Genomic DNA, 14,239 nt, shown 5'->3' with positions numbered 1-14,239 from the left:
CTCAGAAAATTTATGGTCAAAAATCTGATACTTTGGAATTAAAATATATATATGTAGCTAATGATAATTCCTACTTAGATTAAGGCAAACTGAATGGAGTTAGTGTAAACCAGTAAAATGTTTTTATTTTGTCCAATATAAGTACAATAAATAGTTCATGTTAAAGGCTTCCTTTAGGTCAGTACAGGTTTAAAAAATTAATAATTTTCAATTATTAAACTCTGCATCTAGTATCATTTGAGTCCAGTTTATGATTTTTAAAATGTGAAGTTATTGACTAATCCCTTTTCCTTTATTTACAGTCTTTTACTTTATCACATGAACTGCCTACCAAGTATATATGTTGTTGTTATACCTTAAATCCATTTTACATGGATGAACAAATATTTGGGTTTTTTCCCCCCCTTTTTCAAGTATCACCATCATTCTTAGGTCTCCTTTTACCCTCTTGTCTGCACACGCTTTATATTTGGTCTGTATGAGACTGCTGTGTAACTGATACAAACTGCATTATGCTTATGACTCATTTTACTACTATTTTTTAAAATTTCCTATTAATTATTTGTCCTTTTAGTTACCTAGCATATTTTTGGTGGGTGAGAGATGATAAGGACTCTATGCAACCAACCCATTTTCCCTTTTAATTCTGTTAATTCTTGTATACAGTGTGTTTGCCTTCATATGTCATCACCATCGTCATCCAAGAGCTCTCCGCCAGGCTGGCTGTGGTTTCAGCAGACCTGCATCACAGTTGAATTTCTCTTTGCCCAAGCTTATTTCCCCTGACTCCCACACCATCTTCTTGCTGACACCTGAATGGGAGACATGCACTGCTGGTCTTGGAGCATCTCCCGTTGAGGTGGGGGGCAGCTTCAGCCACAGACACTGGTGGCAGCCCTTCTTGGAAGCTCTTCTGCCACGTGAACCGTGGAGCTAGCCGGTGCCATTGTGGAACCCTCCTGGCTAGTTCATTAGCTTTGTCATTTTAATACATTTTGGATCCATGTTTGGCATGCTTAAATTGTGACCATTGTTATGCCAAATGCAAATACACAGACAGTATATCCGCTTATGTGTATGAAGGCTAAAGGGAGGATATCAAGTTTATGTTTGAAACATAGGCAGTTATTGTTCCCCCAAGTAGCCAGTCTTCTCCCTTCTGTAAAGTCACCCAGAGATCCTGGAATCTTGGTGGATTCAGAATCTGGGTGGGGCTTTGAGTTGCATTCCCTGGAGAAGGGTTAAATTTGTTCTGTTGAGGAGAGGGAGATTCTCGAGGGTACCTGGCTTCCAGAGGGGCTGACACAGGCTGCTCTTGTTCTCCAGCTTCCATTCTGTTTTCCTTTTACTAACACAGCCCCCGCCCCCCCCCCCCCGGCTCCCCCCACCCTGACCCCTGTTCATATTTCAACTGTGCCACTAGCGCACGTATTTCTCATGTTCCCTTGTAATTAGTTGTGCCACGTGACTAAGGTTTTGACCAGTGGGATATATGCAGTTCTACTTCATACCCTTGAAATTAATATTGCTAGCCTGCCGCTCACTCCTTCCTGTTGCTGAACTCATACCCTAACTAAATTTAATGTACACTTAGTGTATAATCTGATTTCCAAAATAATTTAAGCAGGCCATTTTATACTTTGACTATTTCCCATGCAATGACTCATGAAATTCAGTTATTTAACTAGTACATTTTCTGATTGATCATCTTCACCCCTCGTTTGGTTAAACTAATTTGGTTGAGACCCCATCAACTCGCCTGAATTATTGTAAGAACTTTCTAATGAGTCTTTTAACTTCATTCAGGTCCTTCAAGTTTATTATCCAACTGTCAACCAAATGACATACTTGAAAGATAGTTCTAGATTCTAGTAGTATGACCAAGTAAGCTCCTGATGGATTGACTATCACACAACTACAAACTAGGGGGTGAAATAAAAATCTACCTAAGGATACTAAAGTGGAACAAAGAACAGGCAGATTCTGGGTGGAAGGCATCCTATCTAAAAACTAAACTAATTTGAGATTCTGCCCAACAGAATCAAACCAAGTTAACTGCCTGGCTCTTGTTCAGTCGCTAAGACAGGTCCAACTCTTTGCAACCCCAGGCAGCGTGCCAGGTTTCCCTGTCTTTCACTTTCTCACTGAGTTTGCTCACATTCATGTCCATTGAGCTGGTGATGCTATCTAACCATCTCATCCTTGCCGCCCTCTTTTGCCTTCAATCTTTCCCAGCATCAAGGTCTTTTCCAATGAGTTGGCTCTTCACATCAGGTGGCTTCCCACTATATAAGCTTTTATATCATTTGAATTTGAACTATGTGAATGCATTGCCTATCCAAATATAAATACATAAAATGGAAATAAAAAATAAAATCTTGGGGATTTCCTGGTGACTCAGTGGTAAAGAATCTGCCTGCCAATGCAGGAGACATGGGTTCAATCCCTGATCCAGGAAGATCCCACATGACAGGGACACCGCAACTATTGAGCCTGTGCTCTAGAGTCTTCAAGCTGCAACTGCTGAAGGCCACATACCCTAGGGCCCATGTTCTGCACTAAGAGAAGCCACCACAATGAGAAGCCTGCACACTACAGCTAGAGAGTAGCCCTCGCTTGCTGCAGCTAGAGAGAAGCCTGCACAGCAACAAAGACCGCACAGTCAAAAATAATTAATATTAAAAAAATAAAATCTTTAAGTCCAAGTGATGGAACTGGTCTTAGACTAAGCAAGATACACTTTTAATGAGACAGGCCAAACGAAAGAGCTGTGAAAGTGAGTAGAGACGTTTGCATGGTCAAAGTATTAGGATTAGGTTATGTGGCATAAGAAACCCAAAACAAAGACTGTTTAGACACATGATATCTGGTTTGATTCCAGGAAGATCCCCTGGAGTAGGAAATAACAACCCACTCCAGTATTCTTGCCTTCTAAATTCCATGGACAGAGGGGCCTGGCAGGCTACAGTCCAGGGGGTCACAAAGACTCCAACACAACTGAGCGTGCACACACACATAAAATCCAAAAAACAACTGCTTAGACTGACTAGAGTTGGCAGTTGACACCTGGTATAGCAGCGTCAGTACATATTTCATCTGTACAATTCTGCTATCTTCACATGGATTATATCCTAAAGGTCATTTATGGTCAGAGTTGATGTTCTAACCTGAAAAGAGGGGATGGTGTGACTGGAAGGGGGATTTTCAGGGCCTCTCCCTGTAAGGTACCTTCCTAAAAGTTCTGTATGACACTTCTGCTGGCCAGAAGTTAGATCCATGGCCACACCTAGCTGCATGAGAGTCTTGGAAAATGCAGCCCTTATTCCAAGAAGCCCAACTTAATCAAGGAAGACTGATATTAGCAAAATGAGGATTTGGTGGGCAGATGGTAGTCTCTGTCTCAGTGAGCAAGTTGAGGGAATTTAAACCCGATAGCTCCTATTTTCTCTAACAAACGTTGACATCACTTTGCCAACAAAAGTCCATATAGTCAAAGCTATGATTTTTCCAGTAGTTATATACAGATATGAAAGCTGGACCACGAAGGCTGAGTGCCGAAGAATTGATGTTTTCGAATTGTGTGCTGGAGAAGACTTGAGAGTCCCTTGAACTGCTAGGAGACCAAGCCAGTCAATCCTAAGAGAAATCAATCCTGAATATTCATTAGAAGGACTGTTACTGAAGTTGAAGCTCCAATACTTTGGTCATGTGATGCAAAGAGCCAACTCACTAGAAAAGACCCTGATGCTGGTAAAGATTGAAGGCAACAGCAGAAGGGGACAACAGAGGATGAGATGGTAGAATAGCATCACTGACTCAATGGATATGAGTTTGAACAAACTCTGGGAGATAGTGAAGGACAGAGTTGACTGGTGTGCTGCACGCAGTCCATGGGGTCACAAAGAGTCAGACAGGACTTAGCAACTGAACACAGTTTCTCTGAAGGTGGAGATAAAGTGGTTGGCTGAAAGGTCAGAAAGGGTTATGTGGCTGGCTTGAGGACAGTGGTGCAAGTCTGAAATAACTAACGTGAAGAGTAAGAGAACTGAAGTGGGACATGCAGAAAAATATGTGTCAGGTGGGGAGATAAATAATTGTGCATCAGTCTTCAAGGTGATGTGGTTTTTTTTTTTTTCCCTATGGCATTCAGCAATCTGGGAGCAGCCAGTCTGTGATGGAAGCTATTATTTAGGAAGGAAGAAGCTATTATTCAGGAAGAATACTACTTAGGAAGAATGGAAGCTATTATTTAGGAAGAACATTCTTATCACTATCCTCAGTGAGATAGCACTGAGGATCTATCTCAGTTTGTTCCTGCAAATACTGTGACATAATCTGTTAATAAACAGGCAGCAGATTCTTTGTGTGTGTGTGTGTGTGTGTGTGTGTGGCTGCACTGTGTGGCTTGTGGGATCTCAGGTCCCCTACCAGGGACTGAATCCAGAATCCTAACCACTAGGCTACCAACGAACTCTTTTTTGTTTTTTTGGAGATTCTTAATCATGGTTACACTTTTCTAGTTTTATTCAATGACGTACAGATTAATTACCTTAGACTGAATTAAACTTCATTTTTTCTGTGAAAAGGTATGTTGAATTATACAGGCAATTTATAGTTTAGTTTTAAAACTTCTCAGAAGGCACAAAATGAATACATATTTTGAAGGAGGACAGCCAGGTGCAATAGACCAAATGAGTGAAACTAGTCCTGAAAGTCCTTTAGATTTCTCTGATAAAATGTAAAAAGTGTCTCCAAATTCTTTTTTTTTTTTAATGACAATGTATTTATCCTGCAAGTGTCTAAGTAATGCCTACTATAAGCCAGACATTGCTCTAGCCAAATGGAGGAAGTATGTAACTTTATATTATTTACCTACTGGGCAAAGTGAAAGTCGCTCAGTAGTGTCCAACTCTTTATGACCCCATGGACTATACAGTTCATGGAATTCTCTAGGCCAGAATGCTGGAGTGAGTACCCTATCCCTTCTCCAGGGGATCTTCCCGACCCATTAATTGAATCAGGCAGATCTGTATTGCAGGCACATTCTTAACCAGCTGAGCTATCAAGGAAGCCCAAAAGAGAGCAAAGAGACAGCAAATACATAATGTTGAGAAGTAGTCTTCATGTTGTTCCCTTCTGTGCAATTCTCTCTCCCCTCCAAACCTTTCAACTCACAGTTATCAAATTAATCTTTCTATTCCTTTATATATTATGTATTCATTTGAACTTTGAATGGTTCCTTGACACCTACTGAATAAAATTTGAACTCTTTACTAGCGCTTACCTTTTTAACCTAATTTTTGTTAACTTTCCTGTATATATCTTACGATCCTACTGAATCAATGTCACCATACACCAGGAAAAAACTCATCTCTAGTTGCTCTGAGTCCCAGTTTGGATACGATCATTTTAGAGGGGTGGAAACCACACTGTAAAAGAAGAAATGACTAGTGTAGTAGTCATGAAGGCGGTACACAAATATGTTTCTCAATATCCATCACTTTGAAGTCAGCCTTGGCCACATGACTTGCTCTGGCCAGTGAAATGTGGGCAGAGGTGGCACGTCTCATACCCAGGCAGAAGTTAGACAAATTATCTCGTTTTCTGTTTTCAACTGTTCAATGTCCCCAGTGCCTGCCTCCACTCTACATGAACATACAGAGGAAATGAGAAGAAAAAATTTCCTGGTGTTTGAAACCTCTTCAATGTAGAGGTTACTACAGAATACTCTTAATGACTAAAACAACAGAATACCCTAGTCTCCCTAGATTAGTACAACCAGTAAGAAACAGTAGTGTAAGCCACTATTTGGACAGGATTTTTAAATTAACTTCATTGAGGTATAAATTATGTACAGTAAAATGTACCCATTTTATGTGTGCTGTTCAATGAGTTTTAATGAACATACACACCTCCTTAGCCACTGTACTAACTTGAGATATAGAACATTTCCATCACCTGAAAAACACTTCCTCACACCTTCGGGTAGTCTAATCTTTCCCTTCATTTCTCCCAGCCCCCAATCCAGCCTCTTTCTGTTAATATAGGCTAGTTTTGCCTGTTCTTGAATTTTATATAAATGAAATCAGGTAATATGTATTCATTTTGTGCCCTCTGAGAAGTTTTAAAACTAAACTATAAATTGCCTGTATAATTCAACATACCTTTTCACAGCAAAAAATGAAGTTTAATTCAGTCTAAGGTAATTAATCTGTACCTCATGAATTATTTCATTTCAAAAAGATACACTGTATCTTCTTATACTAATTATACTTTAACATTACAATAGAGTTTACATGCATCATAGCAAAACTTTTTTTTTTCTACTTAGTTGAGAATTTTACAAGACTTTAAGCTTCATGAAACATCCTATTTTGTTGACCATGTATCAACTCAATGCCTACAGTGCCGCCTGGCGCATAAGTCCTCGATTAATAAACATCTGTGGACTGAACGGATGTATTTCCCTTGAATTGCCTTTATATAAGTCTGTATTAAATTAGGAGATGTAAAATCAGTATGTTAAATATTTTTAAGAGCAGTGATGCTTTAAAATCAGAATTTTAATTACCAAGCTCTTCTGGAGGAAACCGCGTCTTAAGTGCGTCTATTTCACCTTAGGTGAAGGAAAAGCCTGGAGATTAAGGCTGGAGGAAGCCTGTCCACAAGTACTAACTGCCCACTGCGTGTATTTCTATACATCGTGGAACATCATAACTGTGTTTGTAGTTTGGTTGCATTAAAACATTGACCAAAAAAAGAAAATAAAATTTCACCAGCATTGTGTCCGAATATCTTTGGTCACTCATTCTGTATTTTACAGTATTCATGTCATATCGCTAGAAGCGCCGCAGCCAAATTCTGAGTGTTTGGTTCTAAAACCGGATTTGTCATAAACGAACTGTATGACCCTTGACATTCACCAGTAAAATGGAAACTCTAATCTCCTAACCTCTGAGCAGCGTGATGAAAATCAAGTGGGAGGAAAAGTGAGCAAAGCATTTCAGAAAACATCGAGGAACTAGAAGCGGTAGTACTTATTTGACTTATTACCACCCATCGGCGCGACCTGTCCGCAGGGGACGCGGTGCCCTGGACTGCGCAGGCGCGCCCATCGGCCCCGCCCACACAGTCGGTCCCGCCCACCTCCGTCCGCCCCGCCTAGCCGGCGCCGGGCGCGCGCACGCCGCCTGGCGTCCTCGCTCCCGGGGCGTTGCCCCGCGTGCGCTGGAGTCACCGAGGCCAGCCTTGGCACCGGAAGTGGCCCTGGCGGGTCTGCCTTCAAAGTCTGGGCTACTTGAAGCAGCATCTGGGGCTCGTGACGGTTGGACCAGACAGTGCTAGGTCTGTGAGCAGACAGCAGGGTGGTTGGGGCAGAACAGGGCAGGGCCCTCCTTGCTCGCTGCCCGGAACCCCGCTCGGCTCTCCCCCTCCGCCCGGCAGTGGGCGGCTTCCCGAGAGCCTCTGCGCCGCAGGTGAGTGTCGCGGGGATCCCGGACCCCCGTGATCAGGGCTCGGCGGACTCGGGAGCCTGTGATGCGATGCCGCTGCGCATTCTGCTTGTGAGCCTGCCGCTGCCTGCGCCAAGGTTCTAGGTCCTCGCTGTTGTCGCTGACACCTGTGGCTCGGGTGGCGGTCCTCCTACCTGAGGAATCCTGTCTGGCCGGAGACTTTTGGGGGCCCCTGACGATCCCATTCTAGTCCTGTGTCGTTAGAGACGTCTCCGGTCGACCAACCTGTTTTTATTTCTTCGCTTTTTTGACACGTTCCTCGCCCGAAACCCTCTCCCTTGGCGGGGCGGGGCAGGGGGAAGCAAAAACCTTGACTTAGGGGATTACATTTTGTTAGGTAGCTGTGATATTGTTAAGGATGTTATTTCGTACTTATTTTAGAGCTGGGCATCCTACAGGAGGCTAACGACTCTTTTTGTTTGTTTGTTTCAAGTTGGTACCTTTTAGAAAAAGTATCGCTCGAAACTTTGTTTCATATTGTATATTACGTGGTGATAAAGTTAGAGATGGACGTGGATCCTTAATGCCTTGTGGTGGATAGACTCAAGCCCTCATTTACTCAAAAATAATTTTCTCTTTTAAGTGCCAAGTGCCATTTTTATATCAGTTACTAACTTCTGATAACACACTGCTGCACCTCTCTCTTTTGAAAGCACTCATGTATGTCTTCCTCTTTGAAATCAGATCCTTAGGTACTGCTGAGGACATTCTTAATATTTTAGAATGTGTGCGATATATCTTTGCCACATAGTCACAATGCTAGAACACCAAGGTATCAAGAAAGAGTCTTGTGATATTCATGCGGTCCAAAATATCTCAGTGGGCAGTCCTGTTTTCTTTTCCAAAGGAGATGGTTTTTGTAATCAGTGAGCTCTCACACAAAGAAACAGTGGCAAAACTCTTTGTCTTGCATTATTAATACAAGTGTTAACTTGTACTTGTTTCATGCCTAAAAAAAAAAGAGGTAGTGCCAATCAACGTGTTTTTTTATTCATGTTTTCCTTTACTTATTTTTCTTTAGACTATGAAAAGCTATATAAAGGTCCTTTATGGCATTAGTTATTCAAGTAGCTTTTACATTTTAAAGATTCAGTGCTAGGTCCATAGTCTACAATGGATTCTGCATCTTATTTTGAAACTGGTATCACAGTTCTGACAAATACTAAGGATTAGAGAATCTTCTGGAATTTACTGTGTTAAAAACAATGTTGGATTTTGGTTTACAACAATGGTTTGGGCTTGTTTGCTTTTTAGCTCCTTGACTGGTTTAAAAGATAGTGTGTCAAATCAGTATGGTCAACATTGATAACATGCTAAATAGGTTCTGCCTGTGGTGTTTATTGATATGGCTTGAATATGGCTTTTAAGTTACATTTTAATTGTTATATTCACTGATTTGTTTTGTTCGAGGTAAACTGAAAGTTTACCAAATACATATATATGTTTTTGTTTTCTTGACCAGGTCTCTCTTGGTGCTTTTTTTTGCAGTGATAACTTTTTTGTGCTTCTTGAGTATTTATCATATGATAATTATAAAGGTATGAATGTATGCCATGCTATAATTGGTCATTGGGCACTATTTATTGTGCTTATTTGTAATCATCAGTGACTGATTGTAAAATAGCATTATGGTTGCTTTCATATTCCAGAGATGAACATTCTGAAAATTGCTTCACGGTGTATTGTTACTGCTGAAGTTACACACACTCAGCTTACTGAAATGCGTGCAGGAAAATGCATAATTGAGCCTCATCTGTTTTTAATTTAGGACATTAGTTTTGCATAATTGAGCCTCATCTGTTTTTAATTTAGGACATTAGTAAATATTTTTTAACATTGATACTGAATTTTTAGCCTGTGCTTAATAATGTTCAGCTCTTGTTTCCTCCTACTTAGCAAAGAAAAAAACACTGAGGCTAAATAAAATGATATCCCACTAAACTTCAAGTATTTCAAGGTCTGTCTTATTTTTGTATTCAGTGCAATTCCTTGTACCTCAGTGTGTGTTCCGTAATATTTCTTGAGTGAATGACCTTTGCACATTACAGTAAAAACTGTAGTGAGAGTGGAACCCTGTCTAAGATTCCTTTAAAAATTAAGTGGGCATGGTATCCTGTTAGGTATGAAATTGGGAAGGTCCGGTATTTGTCCTGGACAGAGAACAGAAATCTTAGAGCTCAGATATTTGGATCTGTAACCTTTTTCAGTCTCTTTAAATGCTTCTTTCCCTAATCCTGGAGAAGTAAAGATACTTTGTCTCTTTATAGAGATACTACGGAGAAGGAAATGACAACTCACTCCAGTATTCTTTCCTGGAGAATCCCATGGACAGAGGAGTCTGGTGGGCTGCTGTCCATGGGGTCGCACAGAGTCCAACATGACTGAAGCAGCTTAGCAGCAGCAGAAATACTACACAGCATCACATCAAGTTTGCTAGAAATTTTGTTGTAATACTGAGTTTTTAGAGTTTAAAATAATTTCACTCTGTTGTTCAGTTGCTAAGTTGTGTCTGACTCTTTGTGACCCCATGGACTACAGCACATCAGGCTTCCTGTTCCTTAACTATCTCCGGGAGTTTGCTCAGACTCATGTCTGTTAAGTCGATGATGCCATCCAATCATCTAATCCTCTGTCGACCCTTCTCCTCAGATCAGTTCACTTCAGTCACTCAGTCGTGTCTGACTCTTTGCGACCTCGTGGACTGCAGCATGCCAGCCCTCCTTGTCCATCACCAACCCCGGGATCCTACCCAAACTCATGTCCATTGCATCGGTGATGCCATCCAGCCATCTCATCCTCTGTCGTCCCCTTCTCCCACCTTCAGTCTTTCCCAGCATCAGGGTCTTTTCCAGTGAGTCGGGTCTTTTCCAGTGAGTCGGTTCTTTGCACGAGGTGGCCAAAGTATTGGAGTTGCAGCTTCAGCATCTCTTCTTCCAAGTGATTTCCTTCAGGATTAACTGGTTTGATCTCCGTGCTGTCTAGGGACTCTCAAGAGTCTTCTCCAACACCACAGTTCAAAACCCTCAATTCTTCAGGACTTAGCCTTTTTTATGATCCAACTCTCACATCCATACAGGAAGACTGGAAAAACCATAGCTTTGACTATGCAGACTACAGCAAACTAATGACTTTGCTTTTTAATATGCTGTCTAGGTTTGTCATGGCTTTTCTTTCAAGGAGTTTTTTCTTTCAAGTGTTTTTTAATTTTGTGGCTTCAGTCACAGTCTGCAGTGATACTGGAGCCCAAGAGAATAAAATCTGTCACTGTTTCTACTTTTCCCATCTATTTGCCATGAAGTGAATGGGACCAGATGCCATGATCTTAGTTTTTTGAATGTTGAATTAAAGCCAGCTTTTTCACTCTCCTCTTTCACCCTCATCAGGAGGCTCTGTTACTTGAATTAAAATTTCATGTTGCATCTTACTTAGGTTAAATGAATAAATTTCGTCATAAACTAAAATACTCAGGACATTTAAGCAAAAGGGTGGTTCTGATAGGAAGGATCATATAAAGGAAAAACTTATATTTTTTTATCCAGGTAAAGTACGCATAACCTATACTTACGGTTATTTTTCTTTTTAATAATCACTCTTTAAAAACCAGCAGTGTATTTTTGGACAATCTCATTTTTATGATTTTACAATCTCATTTTCTATTAATTGAATCAATTTGAGATCCATTTAGATGTACCACAATCATGCAAAATGTTAATGAGGAAAACTGCTGGGTTTGGGATCAGGGTGGATATGGAGTGGGTATATGGAGCTCTCTGTACCAACTACTACAGAAATAATTATAGTTCAAATATCTACCGAGAAAAAAAAATAGTGTTTTCAGTTCATTGTGGTTAAAATTTGGTCTAAGGGCTTTTCTTCATATATATTCATTTCTTCAAGTATTGCCAGATACTGTCAGGTAGACCCAAATTCTGTCCTCCTGAAGTGTAATTTTGGCAGTGATAAGGATATATTGTTGTTTATTGGCTAAGTCATATTCGACTCTTTGCGACCCCGTGGACTGTAGCTCACCAGGCTCCTCTGTCCATGGGATTTTCCAGGCAAGGATGCTGGTGTGGGTTGCCATTTCCTCCTCCAGGGGATCTTTTTGACCCAGGGATTGAACTTGCATCTCCAGCATTGACAGGTTGATAGGATTCTTTACCCACCAGGGCTTCCCAGGTGGCTCTGCTAAAGAAGCGGCCTGCCACTGTAGGGTCGGACATGACTGAGAATGCAGGCACTAACTAAGGAGATATATTTGGAAATTTAAGATTCCTGTAAACTTACTGTGTTGACATTCATTTGAGAAGAGTGTCTGAGACTTAGAGATGCTAAAAGAATTGGAAAATTTATTCTTTGACATTTAAATTTTCAGTGGTATTTTGATACATTTCCAGTAAGCCCATCGTTTCTTTGATAACCAAGAATTTTTAGGTCATTTTTAATGTGGCCTTGGGTTGACTTGACATTTGTTTGTTAGGAAATGCCCATTCATTAACTCCATAGGAATTTTATCTGAGTAGAAAGAAGTATCCATAACACAGAACCTTCAAAGAAGGCCTGGAGTGACTTCTCTGAGTTTTGGGAGAGTGAACCCTGGCCCTCAGAAAAACAAAAGGGCAATAATTAAGACTTTTTTTTTTTTTTAAGTGGGGGATGGAGTGGGGTGGGGAGGATGAAAGAGCCAGAGTCTGTTTGCTGTCCCTGCTCTTCCAGATCAAGGATGTTCTGCCCACAGGACATCTTCTAACAGCTTCTAACAGGCCCCCCGCTGTGCTCTTCTTACATTGTTGCCAGGACTGGGTGTCACTCTGGGGCATGTGTAGCTTAGGGGCCAAGCAGTCCCACAGTTGTGGTGGGGATGGGTTGGGGATCAGGGAATGTGAGAGTGCTGAGGCTAAGAAACTGGACAAAGGTGAGACATCTTAGTAGTGAGACGGAACCTAGCAGCACTCATTCATTCCAAGACTTCCCAATCTCTGCTGTGTGAGAGGCCGCGTGGTGCTGGGGATATATGCATAAAATAACAGTCATGTCCCTGACCCGGAGCTTTTATTCAGGTGGAATATTATCTGTGGTCCTGACTCCAGAAAGTCATGGGATTTTTTTTTTTTTTTCCTTTTCTTTTGGACCGCAGATGATCAGTCTTGAATTACTTATAGAGTCAGTTCATAGCTGTATTGCTTCATAACAAATTACCCCAAAACTAAATGGTTTAAAGCAGCAAGCATTTATCATCTCACAGTTTCTTTAGGCTCTGGGTATAACTTAGCTGGGTGCTTCTGATTCAGAGTCTTTCACAGGCTGTAGTCAAGGTACCAGTCAAGGCTGCAGTTATCTCAAGGGTCGGCTGAGGAAAGATCCACTTCCTCGCTCCCTCACGGCATCATTGGCAGGATTCAATGTCTCTGGACCATTGGACTGAGGGCATCAGTTCCTCTGTTGCCCTTGGGCTTCCGTCGGATCTTTGCCTCATGAGGCTATGTATGGTCAACTCACAGCATGGTAGCTGGGCTTCCTTTGGAGTGGTCCAGCCAGAGAGCAGAAGACGGTGAGTAAGGCAGAAGTCACAGTGTAATCTCAGAAATGACACTTCGTTATTTTTGTGTATTCTGTTTGTTACAGGCTCACGTTCAGGGGGAGATGATTACACAGGGGTGTGGGCACCTGGAGGCAGAGGTCATTGAGAGCCATCTTACAGGCTGGCTGTGATTATTGATGGGCATAAGGCCCTTCTTTTGTTGTAGTTATCTAACCCTAACCCTACCCTTCACCCTCTTTATCCACTCCTATTTCCCTATCTTACCCTCCATAGGCACTGTAATATATTTATTTTCATGGATGTGTATGTATCCTTTGAAAAAGTGTTTTATATACCACATATAAACATAGCATACTTTTAAGTTTATAAAATGGTATTGGGGATTTCGACCTTGTTCTGTGTCTAAGTTGTTTTTTTTTTTTTCCACCCAATCCTGTATTTTCTGTTTGTTTTTTGGCCGAGCAGCTTGTGGGATCCTAGTTCCCTGACTAGGGACTGAATCCCTAAGGCCCTCGGCAGTAAGTGTCAAGTCCTAACCACTGGACTGCCAGGAAATTCCCTTAACCCTGTGTTTTGATGATATATCCATGTTGCTATTTGTACATTTTCTTCATTGCTTCCCATCTGCTACATTGTATTTGTTAGTGCATGCAACATACTTCCTTATCTTTTCCCTAGCAGGAAATAGATTACCTCCAACTACTGGATATCTCAAACAGTTTTGTCATTAACATCCGAAAACAAGTTCATTGGTGGGTCTGTGTGAAACTTCGCCTGGAATATTTATAGAAAAGTAGGGTGGCAGCATCATAGGATAGCTGCGTACATAATTTCTCTTAAGTACTACCAGATCGCTCTCCAAAATGATTGTAGGAGTTTTGCCCACAAATTGTATGTGAGGGGATGTCTTTTTCCCCAAATTCTTGCCAGTACTAATTTTTTTTAATCTAGTAAATGTAAAAGAGATCTCTCACACTTTATTTGCATTCTTCTATTACTAGTATCTGTACTTGTTAACCATTTGGGTTTCCCCTTCATAAATTGCAGTTTATGTGCTACTCGTTTTTTTGTATGAAGTTCTTTTGTCCGTTAGTGTGAGGCGTTATAAGGTGGATTTGCTGATCTTAGATCATCCTCACGTTCCTGGGATAATCCTTGATCGTGGAGTATATGTGTGTGTGTTGTG

The 14,239-nt window shown here is 41.1% G+C and overlaps 1 protein-coding gene across 2 annotated transcripts in view; it reads left to right on the top strand.

Moving 5' to 3' along the window:
* Nucleotides 1-7,154: 7,154 nt before the first annotated feature.
* Nucleotides 7,155-14,239, top strand: part of KATNA1 (katanin catalytic subunit A1) — a 34,625-nt gene continuing 27,540 nt past the window's right edge. Inside the window, exon 1 of one of the 2 annotated variants that reach the window (XM_040238660.1) lies at nt 7,155-7,475. The gene's annotated coding sequence lies outside the window, so the exon portion shown is untranslated. The remainder of the gene's footprint in view (nt 7,476-14,239) is intronic. The other variant, XM_040238661.1, reaches the window with a different exon arrangement.

Source organism: Oryx dammah, unplaced genomic scaffold, assembly GCF_014754425.2.
Source record: "Oryx dammah isolate SB20612 unplaced genomic scaffold, SCBI_Odam_1.1 HiC_scaffold_4, whole genome shotgun sequence".
Taxonomy (NCBI): Eukaryota; Metazoa; Chordata; class Mammalia; order Artiodactyla; family Bovidae; genus Oryx; species Oryx dammah.
The sequence above is the reverse complement of the archived record's forward strand: the minus strand, read 5'-3'. Positions and strand labels throughout refer to the sequence as shown.